The sequence below is a fragment of the Protopterus annectens genome, chromosome 2.part2 (assembly GCF_019279795.1).
Source record: "Protopterus annectens isolate FY-2018-M chromosome 2.part2, PAN1.0, whole genome shotgun sequence".
In the NCBI taxonomy this organism is placed as follows: domain Eukaryota; kingdom Metazoa; phylum Chordata; order Ceratodontiformes; family Protopteridae; genus Protopterus; species Protopterus annectens.
Genome location: NC_056730.1, coordinates 780,682,134 through 780,698,129, shown reverse-complemented (window position 1 = coordinate 780,698,129; position 15,996 = coordinate 780,682,134).

The following is a 15,996-nucleotide window of genomic DNA, read 5'->3' as shown; positions in this document are numbered from 1 at the left end:
AGTGATTGTTAGGGAACACATACTACTGGACTGGGTACCTGTAGTTCCACGTGGATGTTACTCCTGTCCACATAGCCCACTATATTTCCTTGCATAAATGCAGCAAATCCATACATACAATACCAGTAATCCTTACAAGTACTGTGTAGGTTAGAGGCTTATCTTGCGAATGCAGAAGTTGACAGGACTGTTGTTCAGGGCTGACTCAGTGTGATACAAGCAGTACACATCCAATACATGGATAGGTACAGGTTGTCTGGGTTGTCTGGCATCAACAATTTTACTATACGTATGTGAGTTAGAGTAAGGAGTCAGTCCCTAGAGCCCTAGGTTGTCAGTGAATGTGCTACGCATTGCCTCTTAGCCAAATACAGGGCATACTGGGCATGCCTATGTCCGCCTACAGGGACATCATCAGGGGGTTCCTCCTCTGAGTCCTCCTGTGACTGTGGTGACATAGGCACTGGTGGGGGGGCTGTGCATCCCTTCCCTTTGCTGATCCAGCTGCAGCTGTTTCTGCAGGATCATATTGTGTAGCATGGCACATACTGTGGACAAATGGGCACATGAAGCTGGAGGGTACTACAAGGGTCCACCAGAGAGAATGCTAGTGGTGCTATTGAGACACTGAAACCATGACTTTAGAAGCCCAGACACATGCTCTATGATGTTCCTAGTTTGTGCCTCATTATGGCATTCTTCCATAGGTGTGTGTGCATTTCTGATGGGTTTCATCATCCACTGTTCATAGGTTCATAGGTTCATAGGTTCATACTAGGCTGTCTGCCCGAGGGCATTTACAAGCCTAGCCCATAGTTTTGTGGCTTACGCCACCCCTTTAGTATGGGGAACTATACCCATTATTTTGCTGTGCCTCTGTTGAGCAGTGACACTGAGGTAATCCCTGGGGTATATCTGCGATCTCCCATCCATTGGTCAAGATTTCTCTTGAACAAGGCCAGCGAGGTGCTCTGCCTCACATATACCGGGATTTTATTCCACAGCATAGGGAGTCTTTGGGTGATGAATCTATCCCTCCAGCGCATCCTATTAATAGCCGTGTCGAGGTTTAAGTCTCCCGCCCTTGTGGCTCTGACGGATCTAGATTTTTGAGGTGAAGCATATTCATCAAATCTGGGTTTGACATGGCCTTGTATGTTAGGCAAAGGTCACCTCTGAGCAAGCGGTGGCGACTGAATAGAGCTGGAGTTCTTTCAGTCGGGCAGCATAGGACAGATGTTTGAGACCCTTTATCCTTTTGGTGAGGAACTTTTGTGGCCTCTCCAGCTGCTGCAAGTGTCGGGTCAGATACATTCCGAATGGGGCATTGTACTCAATCATTGGTCTGATGAGTGATGAGTATAGGGAGACTATGACCTCCCTTGACCTAGATGAGAATCCCTTCATGATAAGGTGGGCAATGTAGAAGGTCTTCCTAACTACTTTAGCTACATGGGTGTCGAATGACAGACTACTATCAACCTGGGTCCCCAGGTCCCTGATAACTTCTTCTGTACTCAGTGGATTGCCACCTATTTGGTAGCTAGGGGTAACCTTGTTTTTCCCGAAGGGTATGACTATGCATTTTTGGCATTTAACTTTAGGCCATGGCTCTGGCACCAGTTATCCGTTTCTGTGAGACCCTTCTGAAGGATATCTGTGTCAGATGTGTTTTCTACTATGGCCCAGTTTGCAGTCATCTGCAAACTTTGTCAGCCATAACCCTCCTGTGTTTGCTTGTACTTCGGAAAAGTAGATGCCAAACAAGAGTGGGCCCAGGACTGAGCCCTGTGGTACACCACTTGTGACAGGCTTTGAGTCTGACATGGCGCCAGCAACTCTGACCCTGTGGGTTCTGTCACTCAGCCAGTTTGCAACCCATCTTGTGATGTACGGGTTAACATTTAAGCTGATGAGTTTTTCAATGATACCCGAGTGGGGTATTGTATCGAAGGCCTTTGCCAGATCGAGGTAGGCTGTATGGACTGCCTTTCCCTCATCAATGGCTTTGGTGACTGTTTTGAAAAAGTCAACCAAGTTTAGAAGGCATGATCTGCCTTTGACAAAGCCAAACTGGGATGGATCCAAAGTCTGCAAATTCCCTATGTCTTTATTTATGAGGTCCATTATGATCCTCTCCATGGCTTTGCAGATAAGGCTTGTCAAGCTAATGGGCGGTAATTTCCAGGGTCGGTGGAGGCACCGCCTTTGTGAAGTGGGACCACAGTTGCAGTGCGCCACTCCTGGAGTGCGTATCCAGAGGTAAGACTATGATTAAACAGCTGTCCTAGCTGTGGGTTTAATTCCTCGTTGAGTTCGTGGAGCACACAGCCGGGGCCACCATCAGGTCCCATGGATGCTGTGTTTTTCGCTTTGGAGAGCAGTTCTCACTTGGGCGTTGGAGATGTTTGGGGGCTGCAATCGCTTGGTATAGATATCTCTCCTTTTGGGGGAGGGGGGAGAAGTTTGCACTGAACCTGTCAGCCAGTATGTTGGCAATGTCTGTAGGATCAGTAATCTTCACATCATTTTGAACTAGTTCTGAGCATATCTGGGAGGTTCCTCCCAGGTTTCTAACATAGCTAAAGAAGGCCTTATGATTGTCTTTTGAGTCTTTAGCTATTTTTCTCTCAAAATTTGCTTTGGATGATTTTATGAGAGCTCTTAGTTTTTACTTATAGTGATCAAGGGTGTCTTACCTTTTACGGATATTGCTCTATCTTGTAGTAGCTTCCTCCTTTGTTGTAGAGTTTGTTTATGGCTGGGGTCCACCAGACTGGACGCTTGCCTTTGGTACAAAGAGTCTTTGTTTTGCTTGGGATTGCCTTATCCAGGCAGTCCTGCAGGTGCTGGTAGAAGGCATTTGTAAGTGATTCAGCGGCTTGAGTACTGTTTTCCGCGGCTCGGGGCCTTAAAGGAGACCACACTAGTCTTTAGAAGTGTGAAGTCGGCTTTCAAGAAGTTCTTTACTGTGGTCTTTTTATTTCAGGTGGGGGTGGGATGAGGACCTCCAGCGAGATTAGTTTGTGATCTGATCTCACCAGTGAGGGGTATACTTCGGTGTTGAACATTGTGCTCCCATGTTCGTGATGATGAGGTCAAGTATGTTTTCTCCTCTTGTGGGGATGGTGACTAGTTGTTCCATGGCATTTGAGTTTATGAATTCCAGGAACTTTTGGGCTAGGGTGTTTGGGCTTGAGTAGTGTTCCCAGTCTATATTAGGGTAATTGAAGTCACCTAGTATGATGTTGTTTGGTGATACATTTATCCCCTCTAGTGTTTTCAGGAAGGCCATGTGAGGTTCCTGAGTTTGTGAGGGTGGCCTGTAACATGCTACAATTTGCAGAGCAGTCTTGCCTATGGTTAATTGCACCTGGATGGTCTCCGATGCATCGTGCGTTGCCACCAGTCTTGAGGTGTGGGTGTCTTTGATGAATATGGATACCGCCCTCCTTTCTTGGTATTGTCCGGATTTTGGGGCCGGAACGCATGATAAGAGGTAAAACCTGATAGTGCTGGGGTGCTCTCAGGAGCCTTGAACCAGGTTTCTGTCACTGCACAGACATCGATGTTCTCCATACTGAGAAGGGCCTCGAGTGCGTGCATTTTGAGATTTAGACTTCTGGCATTGAGCAGCATTACCCTTAGTTTTTCCTTTTTGTGTTCTAGGGTGGTAGGTTTAGAATTTGAGCCTTGCCTAAAAAGGCACTATGGGGGTGGCAAGAGCCTTTGCCAATATCCGGAATCCCAGGGTGACAGGTGCAAGCCGTCCTTGCGAGAAGCAGCGTGGCTTGTCCAGCATGTCATCCCAGGCAGACAGACATTGGATCCCCTTTGAATGACACCAGAGTTTAAGCCAATTGTTAAAGCTGATCATCTTATCTCTGTATTGTGGCATCATTCTTGGTGAAGGTAGGATACTGCTCAAGGTCAAGGTCATACCTGCCTGGGCTACATAATCAGAGAGCTCCTCAATGTCTCTTTTCATGTAGTCCAAGGAGGTGCGTCTCAGGTCGTTTACACCAGCGTGGACAATGACTGAGTCGTATTTGTACCTGCTGTTGAGAGACCTGAGTGCTTGCGTTATGTGGCGGATTCTAGCACCCGACAGGCAGCTTACTGTGACCTTCTCCTTACTCAGTCTGGTGAGCGGGGCGTCAGTGTGTCTGACTATGGAGTCACCAATGACTAGTGTGTCTGGCATTGTGTTTGGCCTTAAGGGCTGTGACTGTTTGACACTCTGACTGTGAGGTCTATGTGTTGCAGGTGTTGTGTTCTGAGGTGGTGGTTGTTTGGGTGTCTGCTTTGGTGGCCTCTGCTGTTTTGGTAGATTTTTGATCAGAGCCGAGTATGTCTTTGTGTGTTTATGTGTATGATTTGAGGTTGTGATGGTACTATGTGAGACTGGGTCTATAGTGTGTGTGGTAACCTTCTCCTCCTGACTGGTCTTGCCAGTCCTATGTTGAGAGAGCTCAGCCTCCAGTTTGGCCGTATAGTTGCATCTCTCGCATGTATTTGTGTTTTGTGGGAGGAGGAGAGGGTTGTCTGTGTACATGAGGCAATTGTAACATTGCCTCAATATTCCCAGGTTCACCAGCTGAGCAGGAGAGGACACTAGCAACTGATCCCTCGACATGCTAGAAGGACTAGACAAAAAAACTTTAAAAGAGATTCCGGGGATGTGGGTGACCGAGAAATGGGGTTTTGCCTTTTTGGGGTGCTATCTATAAGAGTGCCGTATCAAGGTAATAAGTACTGTAGGAGCAAGTGCTAGGTTTAACAGATAGAGAAAAGTCTACTTGGAGTCAAGTAGAGATGAGCTTTTAGGTATTAGAGAAAGTGCTAGTAACAGGGATGCTTAAAGGTAAGATTGAAAAGAATGCACTCTGCAGTGTGCACTAGAGAAGTTAGATATGAAAGTAGGTAACTTGAGTTTTACCTGTTTAAAAAGTTAAGGTTTAGTGGAGAGTTACTATTTTTAAAACAGCAAGATGGACTGAAAGGGGTGGTTACTTTTGTATTTTGGTACTATGAAATACTGTAGGATGGCCAATAAATTTAAATAATTGAAGGGGTGGGATTTCAAAAGTGATGGTTTTGTGATTACTCACATAAGCCAGTGAAAGTAGAGAGAAATGAGATATATGGTCAGATTAACATAAGAGGCGGGCAACTAGAAAGACAGTGGTATTTAACAAGACAACTTAAATGGGTGGGAGGGAGGGAAAAATTCTGCTTGACTCAGAACAGAGAGAGCTGTGGTCTCTTTTGAAGTTTTAATATGCTGTTTAAAACAGAATGCAAGCAAAACACAAGATAAAGAAAACAAACTACAGTATTCAAAATATAGAAAGGCAATACAGAAATACAAAAAATAACAGCAAACTAACCTTTCCTTCACAGCAAAGTGTAGCAGAGTCTGGATGAGCCTTTCTGGTCTTTCCAGTGCATAGCCAGCATCCCCCAGTAAATGGCTGTGTGGGATGTCTCCCCATAGCAAACATTTGGTACAGCTGTGATGCATGCCAGATATGGGGGTCGTGATCAGTGCCAGGGCTGGCAGTATACACAATTATAGTAATGCCTTGGGCATTGCACATGACCTGGCAGTTGATGGAGTGGTACCCCCTGTGGTTGACTTAGATTCTACCTTCCCCACTGGGTGGTGACATGATGTGTACAAGAGTGCAATCTATGGCATCCAGTACTTCAGGGTAGTGTGCTACATGGTAGAAGTGTTGCATATTGCTGGCTCTCGCCTCAGGGTTGAGAGAAAAATAAATGTGCTCATTAGCATGTGGCAGCATGGCATCCAGGAACTGGTGGAGTACCCTGGAAGCAGATACCTGTGAGACCCCCATCATGTCCCCAGTTGGTCTTTGGAAAGTACCTGTAGCTAATATCCTAAGGGCTACACATACCTTTGTTTCCACTGGGATGGGCTCCCCTCTGTTGGCTCTGGGTCTGAGTTGAGAGTGGCAGAGCTCAGTGAGTTCTTGTAGTATGTTCCTGTCAACCCTGTAACTCTCAACAATCTCCAGCACATGTAGCCACTGGAAGGTTACCCTGGGCCTGAATACTCTTCTTCTCTGTCTAGGCCTATTGTCAGCAGCATCTTGCACATACAGATGTAGCAGACCTGCAGCAGCCCCTAACATTCTTTCAGTTAAAATTCCCAAGTCTATACTCCAATGGTGCAGAGTATGGGGGAAAAAATCAGATTGTAGGGTGTATGCATACTTTACAGTGCTCTGCTGTAGGTGCTGACTGTGTGATCGGTTACCTATGATGCATTCCACCTGCCTAATATACCATTAACATCATTTAATGTCCCTAGTTTAAATTAAACAGAGGTCAAAAGTAATTAATATGTCACTGGCTTTTAGATACAATCAGCACTGTGGCACACCTCCCCGTAGGTAAACAAAGCTTAGCAGTGAGTATACACACCCCCACAGAATTCCATGCTCAGCATGGGGGTGCACCATGCAAACAAGCTGAATCTCACTCCCCTTAGCTAAACAAAGCTTAGAAGTGAGTGCACACACACCCCTGCAAGCATACACTCAGCACTGCAGTGCACCACGCAAACAGGCTGAAATAAGCTTAGAAGTCATTGGACTCACCTTTGCCTAATGTCAGCTACCTCCTCTGTAAATAACAATATGGGATGTGTTATTCAGTATCTCCACCTCATTTGCATAGGGATCCGTGCTCACAGCTTGGGAACTACACCCTTCAAAGCCCTACCACATTACCAACAGCATCAATACACCATTGCAGATACTCCACGCAGGGTCCTGTAATACATTTCTGATACATCATATTATTTTCTTTTACTTTTTTATAAAGCATGTTTGCACTGTGGCGCACCATGCAAACATGCCCAGATTCTTAAAAAAATAAATTTAATTTAACTTATTTTTGTTAATTTGTCAGAAACACATAGGAATAGTTTCATTCATATCTGCATGTGCTATGCCATTTCTGTCCATCTATCTATATTTTACAGCTCCTTTTAACTGTCTACATTCCTGTACATGGAATTTTTCTGTGTACACTATGGACACTGCCATTGGGTCTGCAGGGCTGCCTATCTGGATCACTCTACCTGCCTCATTTGCAGGAGATTCACCAGTTTATTAGGTAATTTGCATACCACGGATGTTTTCATGTTGGCGCAGTTGTGCATGCTACTCAGCAGTGTGTTACTGAATCTAAAAATGTTTGTGGCCATGTTAGCAGTGCGGCGTGATGCCTACCAGAAAAAAAAAAAACATGTAGGCTTTATTAACCCCCCCCCTTAACTACTATGCCAACACAAAGCCATTCTGCCAACCCCAACCCTACACACATCCTTGCATGCCAGACTATATTGTGGAAAATCAACTAAAAAAAACATAAGATAAACAAATGTGAGTGATGGGTTCCAGCAACTCTTAGAAGACTACATATGTTTGACTGCTACTAAAGATTACCTAATAATTGCTGTCCTCAAATATACAACTAGGGATCGGTATATACTTTGGAAGATATGTTGGAATACTTCAGGGTCAATAAGAAGTTATGTCATACATTTTTGGGTTCCACTACAGGTAAATCATTATTGGACACTGTAATCCATCCAGTCATACATCCACAACCCCTTTTCTCCTTTTTGCACATGGGGGTAGGATATCACTTCAACAGTGGCAATCAACTAGAGCCAAAGTTTTCACCTCTGGGTGGCAAGCCCTGCCAAGGTAGTTCTACCACACCACTCACTCACATGCACACTCATACTTATGGCCAATTTAGAGTGTCCAGTATACTTACAGCATGTCTTTGGAATACTAAAAACAATTTATGAGATAACGAAATAAACAATCTGTGTGCTAGAATTCCCTGATCACGCATATTACTCCTTAAGGGCAATAAAAGATCCAGATCACTGATAATAAGATTTTCAGATTTACTTTATTAACTAATCCCATCACACATCATTGCAACCTTATTAAATAACTGGACTGACTATCTGTTATTGATGGGGCATCTTTTCTGTTCAGCTGATAACTATTTAAAATATTAAAACTAGGATACTGCTGCCTTTATAATCTAAACTTCCATTTAGGGAAGAGATGTACTGTTTAAGAAGTAACTAGGAAGCCTCCCCTATAAATAAATTGGGAAAAGGGCGTTCACTTTACTCAGACCTTCTACCTGGAATCGAATTCCTAATGAAATTAAAATAGTTTCAACAATTAAGGAATTTAAAGATTCCATCTGAAAGCATCCGAACAATGAAGCTATCTGCAAGTGTTACAGGGACAATGGTTAGTCATCCCATGTACAACATTTTAGTGTCTCGATTACTCCAACCATCAATCTAAATACTGTACATAAGTTACATTGTCTAACAATTTACACAACTGATTGTTTTATGATAATTCTAATGTTATGTGCAACTATATAAATGTCTCTGTGCTGTTCTACTTTTGTACTGTTTAATATTTCTGCTCAGTTACTTTTCAGTCAGTTAAAAAGAAATGTATGCTCTTCTGGTGGCCAGGTCATAGCTCAAAAAGGTCAATAAAGCAGCCAACTCATGAACAGAAATAAATATGTAAATTTCTTGTATCCCAAGTATTGATATCACTGCTGTCATTAATGCAGAAGTTGGCTAACAATACACTGCAAATAAAGAACTTGAATAGCACTAACCAATTCTTTAAATACAAAAATTTGAAGCAATTTGTCTACATACAGAAACACTACTCTTGCCAACTCATTGATGCAACTTTCCTATTATAATGCATGTTTATGAGGTATAACTCATTTCCAAATATGGGACTCTGCATTACCACAAAGTCTCGCAGCACATTACATTGTTTATGCACCAAGACCATCCAATAAAGAGCATCACTAAAGGGCAATTAACTAAAAGCGTGGATGGATCCATACCTCTCAATTGCCCCTGATTTTTTAGAATGTTCATGAATTTGCCTCTTATGTTTGTCCTGTTTTTACAAAATGCATTTACTGCGGATTACTTTCAGTCAATAATGCCAGGAATTAGTGTTTCATATTTCTTAATTGTCCAGAAAATGCATGTTGCCTCAAACCCTGTTGTTCTGTTACTTTTTAAGTGATATAAAGTAGTATTTAAAAACTGTCCCTGATTTTGGGCTTTATCCCTCCCTTTACTTTTGGCTTTGTCCAGAATTCTTTTCTTCAAAGGACTCGAGGGTATGGTTCTATAAACCACTAACATGAAGGTTGCCAGATCTGCAGTAAGTAAGCAAGCAAGCAGGTGTAACTAGCCTCACCTTTCTTTTGCTGCTGCCCCAACACAGATTCTGAAAATGTTTCTGCCAGGATGAAATGCCATGTCAGTCAAACTGGGTCGCCCAAACAACAATATGCAGCTATGTTTCATCTGATGGTGCAGAAAAAAATGTGAGTGGCTGTGATATACAAGAAGGATCAGAGCTCACCAGAATAGCATTGTTCTTGAGTCAGTGTAGTATATATTCATGAACAACAGCATGCTGCTATTTCTTTGGTTTGTGCAAATACAGAAAAATGCAAAACAACCTGCTCTCATATTCAGCTGGAAACACAGCCTGACAAAACACCACTTACCTAGAATATGGGGCAGTAGAAGAAGTGTGATTTTCAAGAACAGAGTTCAGCAGTGCTCGATTGCTGGATAGCCTTCCTAATTCCTTGTCTGTTAATATTCCAAGAAGCACAGCTCATGGTGCTTACCAAGCTACTCAGCGAAAATGCTAGCTTCATAAAAGCAAAATCAAATATTCTCAGAAGCAAACAAGTACCTACATGCAATGTTTCTGCATTGCAAGTGTACTGTGCTTCCAAAAATATAACTGCACCTTGCAGTCTGCTCCTTCAGCAAGTGTAACTAAAGATAAGGTGTTGTTTCCTAATTGGCCAATCACTTTCACAATCAGAACATGAGAAGGGGAGGGATCGGCATGCTTAGAATTATTGTGTTATAGTGGCACAGGCAAATGGAACTCTTCCTGTGGAGAGGATAAAGTTTTTTACTACTGTGTTCTAAAAAGCAGAAGGTTTACTTACAGGGCAGATAGATAACTTCCACTGGCCACACATGGCATGTGGACAGTATGTCTAACACATTAGTTTAAGGGGTAATAGAAACAAATATACATTTTCAATTCTCACATTATTATGTGGTTTAGATAAATCGTTTCTACAGGCCATACATTTGTCAACCTTGCCTACTAGATTTTAGTGTGCAGTGGTGAAGGCATTCTGTCCATGTGGCAATGGGTTAGCTTTGCAGTTCTTGGCCTTCTTAAAGAAACAGCATTCCCATTCAGTGGCAGGAAAGTTAGCCCACTATTTCATCAGAGTTAAGGAACAGATCTGATTATCACATCTACCAGAAAAGAGTCATAGTTCATATGTACTTCATAGTGTTTCTTCCATCTAGGTTGATTTATTTTATGCATTTTTAAGACGATTAGGCCATCATGAAATTCAGAAAATTTTTGTCCAGAACTATTCTAAGATCTTAGGCAAACATCCTTATAAAATAAGTTAGGCCAGTTATCAAGTACAATGCCCCCTGTGGGATTTATCTTGATAAACATATCAAATAATTAAAAATACCCTGAAGGTTCCTAACTCTATTCCTTTATTCAGTGTTTTATCGACTTTTAAGGGGAGATGTCGGTCATGCTTACTTTGCCATTAGAGACACAATTGTTCTGAACCTCCTGTTTCTCTGCAAGTCCAGTATCTCTACCACTACTACAACCAGGGACCTAATTCTTCACCCAGAGATAAATAAAACATGAGAGAGGGGTGGGTTTGTTATCCATCTCCTTCCACTCCTCAGGAATAAACTTTGCCTGCATGTTAAGTGCTGTGACTCACTATCTTCCCTTAAACATAAACTAGATGACTGGATGGTATCTACAAATGTACTCCTGGATTAACTGGCATGGCTGTTCATGAAGAAAGGAGATACATCCTGAGGGAGGGAACTGGCAAGATGAGGATGGTCATGAGACTCAGTGGTCTTGGAATATATGTGAATCTATAAATCTATTGTGTTTAGCCTACAGCCTGGTACTGTTCCTTGTATAATAATGTTTTACTGCACTTTAATATATTTGAAAATAACCTACAGCCTGATACTGTTCCTTGTATAATATTATTTTATTGTACTTTGTTGTATTTGAAAATTTCTGTTTAGATAAGTACCACATTTTACTATTTTACTGTATCTGACCATTTCTGTTTGGAAAAGTACCTACTTCAAATGCTCAATGGTACTGATCTTTTTATATTTTTTTATTTTACTTCATTGTGTCTATAGCTGTCTTTAATATAGGCACTTTATATGTCTTCCTCAAAAGACAACTAAGCACTAAAGACATCTTCTTTCACATTAATGTATTTCTTCCCTCGTTAATTATCCCCATTCTAAAAATATGACAGCCTTTTCTTCTCCTCTGTGGCACTTCTGTCCTAGTCTGTTTCCTCACTGTACACCATGTTGGGATTGAATGGAATCTTATGATACTTGCCTAAGGAAATTGTCTCCCTTGCTCTTGCATCATTTTGCCTACTCTATCTGTAAGTCTTTTGTAATTTCACAGCTTCTGAAATCATAAAGCTATGTAGGCTAAAAAATTCAAAGCATTTTGACTTTCTACTGTCATACAAAGCTGCACTCTTTCTCTTCCCCAGAACCATAAACCTATTGATCCTTTTGTAGTCTGAAGATGAATAAACCTGATAACTACTGGCAGGAACTTCATTAATTGACTGATCCAGGAAATATGCTACTCTGGCTGACTCTGTGAAGGAGAGTGGGAAAAAGACAAGCCATGAAACTCAAAAGTATCACCTTTTTAAAAAGTTATTTCAGTTATTTCTTTATCCTTTATCAAATATTTTTATAGGTGGTATAAGACATATGTAAGAAATAAACATGTGAGTCACTTTAAAAATATCATTGACATTTTTACTGAGGATTTTTAGACTTGACTGCATTTCCCATTATTTGCATTATACACACAAATGACTGTCATCTGACAGACTAAGACACTGTAATCTCATCAAATGTGCCTTCGGGTGCACTATGGGGAAGAGGTAGCTCTCTCCAAGAAAGCAAGATCATATCAGCATGTCTTCCCCATGAGGGTATAAAGGTCTAAAGAAAATAAAATTAGTAATAAGAGTTATTGTGCAGCCTCAGGGTTTGGATTTTGTAGATCTTCATGGCAAGAAAAGAAAAATGTATTTGCATATAATTTTCAGTTTCTTTACATATTAGACCTTTAATTCTTTTATTCTGCAAGAATGTCATGACTTAAAAGAGTCTGGTTCACCTACCTATGAAATAAATAAAATAAGCTAAAACAAGTAAGGAGGAGAAAGATTGTGAAATCTTGGGTGACAAGTGGTTCTTCTACCTGGAAAAAGTTCTTCTTGCTGTGGTTTATATACAAACCTGAATTTATTTAGCCTAGACTTGTGTGACACCATATCAAGCTCTTATTTTCTAGTTAAGAGGGACATGAATTACAGCATCATTTTTAACAATCCAGTAATATTTGATAACTTAGTCAAAGATGTTGGCGAGTATTCACTAGCTGGATGTCCTGAAACTCATCCAGTATGCATCAATACCATTACTCACTATGAATATTGTAGAAACTACCCTGTACTGCAGGGCCTTTCCCTATACATCATTAATAAAATGCTAAGAAACAAACACTTAGACTATGATTATGCACACATATCCACAGATATGCCACTTTTCCTATTGTAGTTTAATGCAGCACAGTGCAATTGTACATATCTACCTGATTATTATTCGCTGACATGGTTCCAAGTTGACTAGGCACATATATTATTCTACTAAATCTTCCTGGTATTCACAGACATAGTGTGCAGAGGTATACAAGAACTCACTATATATTGAATGTCACCTGTTCCTAGTTCTTTATGAATTGTGCACAGGAGTGCAATGTACACATTGTGGTCTAAAATGAATTCCTGCTCCCCCTCTACATCCCATAAGCTACTGTATTGTGCTGTGCTGAGTTGCAGGACAGCATAGCACAATTAAATGATGCTCTCTGCTATGCTATGCTGTGCTGTTCTGGCTGGATGTGATTCATAAAGTGATCATAGTCATTAGCCATGAGGCAGATCTTGTCTCATCAACGATATTATGGTGAAGCCCACCTGGTGCTGTGCGATCTTGTATTGGTAGAAGCTCACCAACATCATTGTTGGAGAATGTGTTTGCTTGAAGTTGAAAATTTACTGGCACAGTACGGAAATCAACTGCCAATACAGATTTTCATACAATGCACGAAAAGTGTTCAGTTTCTTTTTTTTTTTTTTTACAGGACATATATGTTGTTCATCTCTCTATGCTGAACAAGCTATCAGCAAGGAAGGGAGATTCCTGCTCCACCAAGTGCAATACAATACTATCATAATGTGGCTGCTGTTCCATTGATTAATTCACTGAGACCAGCTTATCCTATGATGGTGCTGAACGGGTGAATTGTTCATGATCAAGGATGGGGAGGCTCATTTGCATATGTGCTCCATGAATGGAGTGCAATGCCTACCTAATAGGGCAAAATTGTGTATGAGGTCTTCCCCACTGTGTTACTTTTTATGGATTACTAGGGCTTTGGCATGCAGGCATACTATGTACCAGTCATGCTCCACGTTATATCAACAATTATGAATAGTCCTTTCTGTAAATAAGTGTTTTAAATTAATGGTGTTTAATCACTAAATGCGGACAATATTTTTGAATGGAGTAAGTGAACTATTTGTTTTTGGTGCCCCCCCCCCCCCTTAAATTTCCACTGTGAAAAGATAATATCCATCAGGATATGCTTGCTCAGCAAAGTAAATAATTAAATATATATTTAACAGGCTTTGTACCCTGATGCACTACTGAGTTAAATGGAAATAGGAGACTATAATATTGGGTCAGGATAATGATGGTGTCAGGATGGTGTGACATTAAGGGCCATCTCTTCTGCCCCAGTTTCTGCTGTGTCTTTTTGCCTTTCTTGTTTACTTAATCTTTACTTACTGCTAAGTTACTTCTTTAAAGCCAATTCAAACAGTGAATCAAACATTGTCCTGGCCGGCAGTAAAAAAAGTGTTAAATCACCAAGTAAATCACATAAAGTGAGTAAACACAAAAAATCTCCCGAATAACATAAGCAAAATAATTAAAAAAGAAACATTTATTAAGCACACTTAGATCTTTCATCCATCTAATCCCTCCGGACTACTTCAGAGTAGAAAAACTTCCTCTTGAGTTCATTATATAACTGCTCATTTAAAAAGCACACCCATATCCACAGCTAGTCAATTCCCTAGAAAGAAACAGGATCATTTTAATTCACATTATTACATTGCTTAAAAAGTACCCTTTATGAAATACACATCTAAATTCATCATAACCTAATATTCATCGCAAAGTCAAAATTAAAGTTAAAAACTCTAAAAAAATCTTTCATATTCATACAAGCACCTAAGATGTTTACCATCTCAATGGTTTATTGTCTAATAATCTAATACCTACAATTTAAGGCAACAGGTAAGGGATGTAGACTCATTGAGACCATAACAACCTGTGGCACTGGTCTTACATTGCCACTCAAGTTCCTTACATTCCAACCTTACCTTCCAGGGGCCACCTCTGGGGTCCTTGTCCACTATATCCATGATGAATAAATCCAAATTCAAGTCCTTCATGGTTTTGGATGTGTTTCAAGAGAGCATTACTAGGGTCATGCATTCTGACATCCCTCAAGTGCTCATCAACCCTTTCTATCAATGCTCTCTTAATTTTATCGATATAGAAAGAGGTGCATTTTCTACATGTAGTGACATATACCCTCCTAATGTCACAATTGCACCTCTCTGAAACTGTGATTTTCCCAAACCCTTGAACCATAACAGAATCACAGTACAAAGCTGAGGGACAATGGGGACACCTACCCCATTCTGACATTGTCTTCCATCTTGTTGTGCTCTTTATGGGTTTCTTCACTGTTTCTAAGTAATTCTTAATGGTTTGATCCCTCCTATAAATAGCTATGGGTTCCATGCCAAATGTTTTCATGTCCATCTTCGCATTATTCAGAACATTCCAGTAGTTTCGGATTATATTCCTTATGAATTTGGCATCTATATTGCATGTAATAAAAAATCCTTTGTCAAACTTCTGGTTGTTTTCTTACCTCGAAAAGGACCATCATTTCCAGAGTCTAAAAGAGGCTTGAAGAATCCATTGGCTGTTTTCTGGTAAACTTCCCTAAAAATCCCTTCAAGGAAATTATAAGGATATCCCCTGTTTAATAGCATGGACCTTAGTTTTTCACTTTCATATAAAAACATTTCCATGCCAGATATCATCCTAGTTAATCTCATCAGTTGCCCTTTAACCAGAGCTTCTTTTTGGTGAGGGGGTGACAACTATCATAATGCAGAAGAGAATTAAAATATTTTGGTTTCCTATATAAATTTGAAATAAAGCATTTATTGACATTGGCAACCCTAATTTTGACATCTACATAGCAAATACAATCCACAGACGTGTTAAGAGTGAAACCTAAAATTAGGTGGATTTATTGATATAGTTAAAACATTCACGCAGTCTACAATCACTTGACCATCTGGAAAATAACTATATCATCTAGAAAACATCTGTACAGGGTCCAACTAGTCTCAAAACCTGAATTGAATACATAATTCTTCTTCCAGTATGCTAAAATAATGTTTTCAAAAATGGAGGCAAAAGCAGCCCCCATTGCTACTCCATTTTTTGTTTAAAAATGGACCCCTCAAACCATATAAAATTGTTGTCTAGGATGATTTCCATAAATGTTGCTACCATCCCAATAGTACCATTGCTAAGCATACTATTCTGACTAAGATATTGTATGATCCATTCCATCCCAAAGTCATGAGGAATAA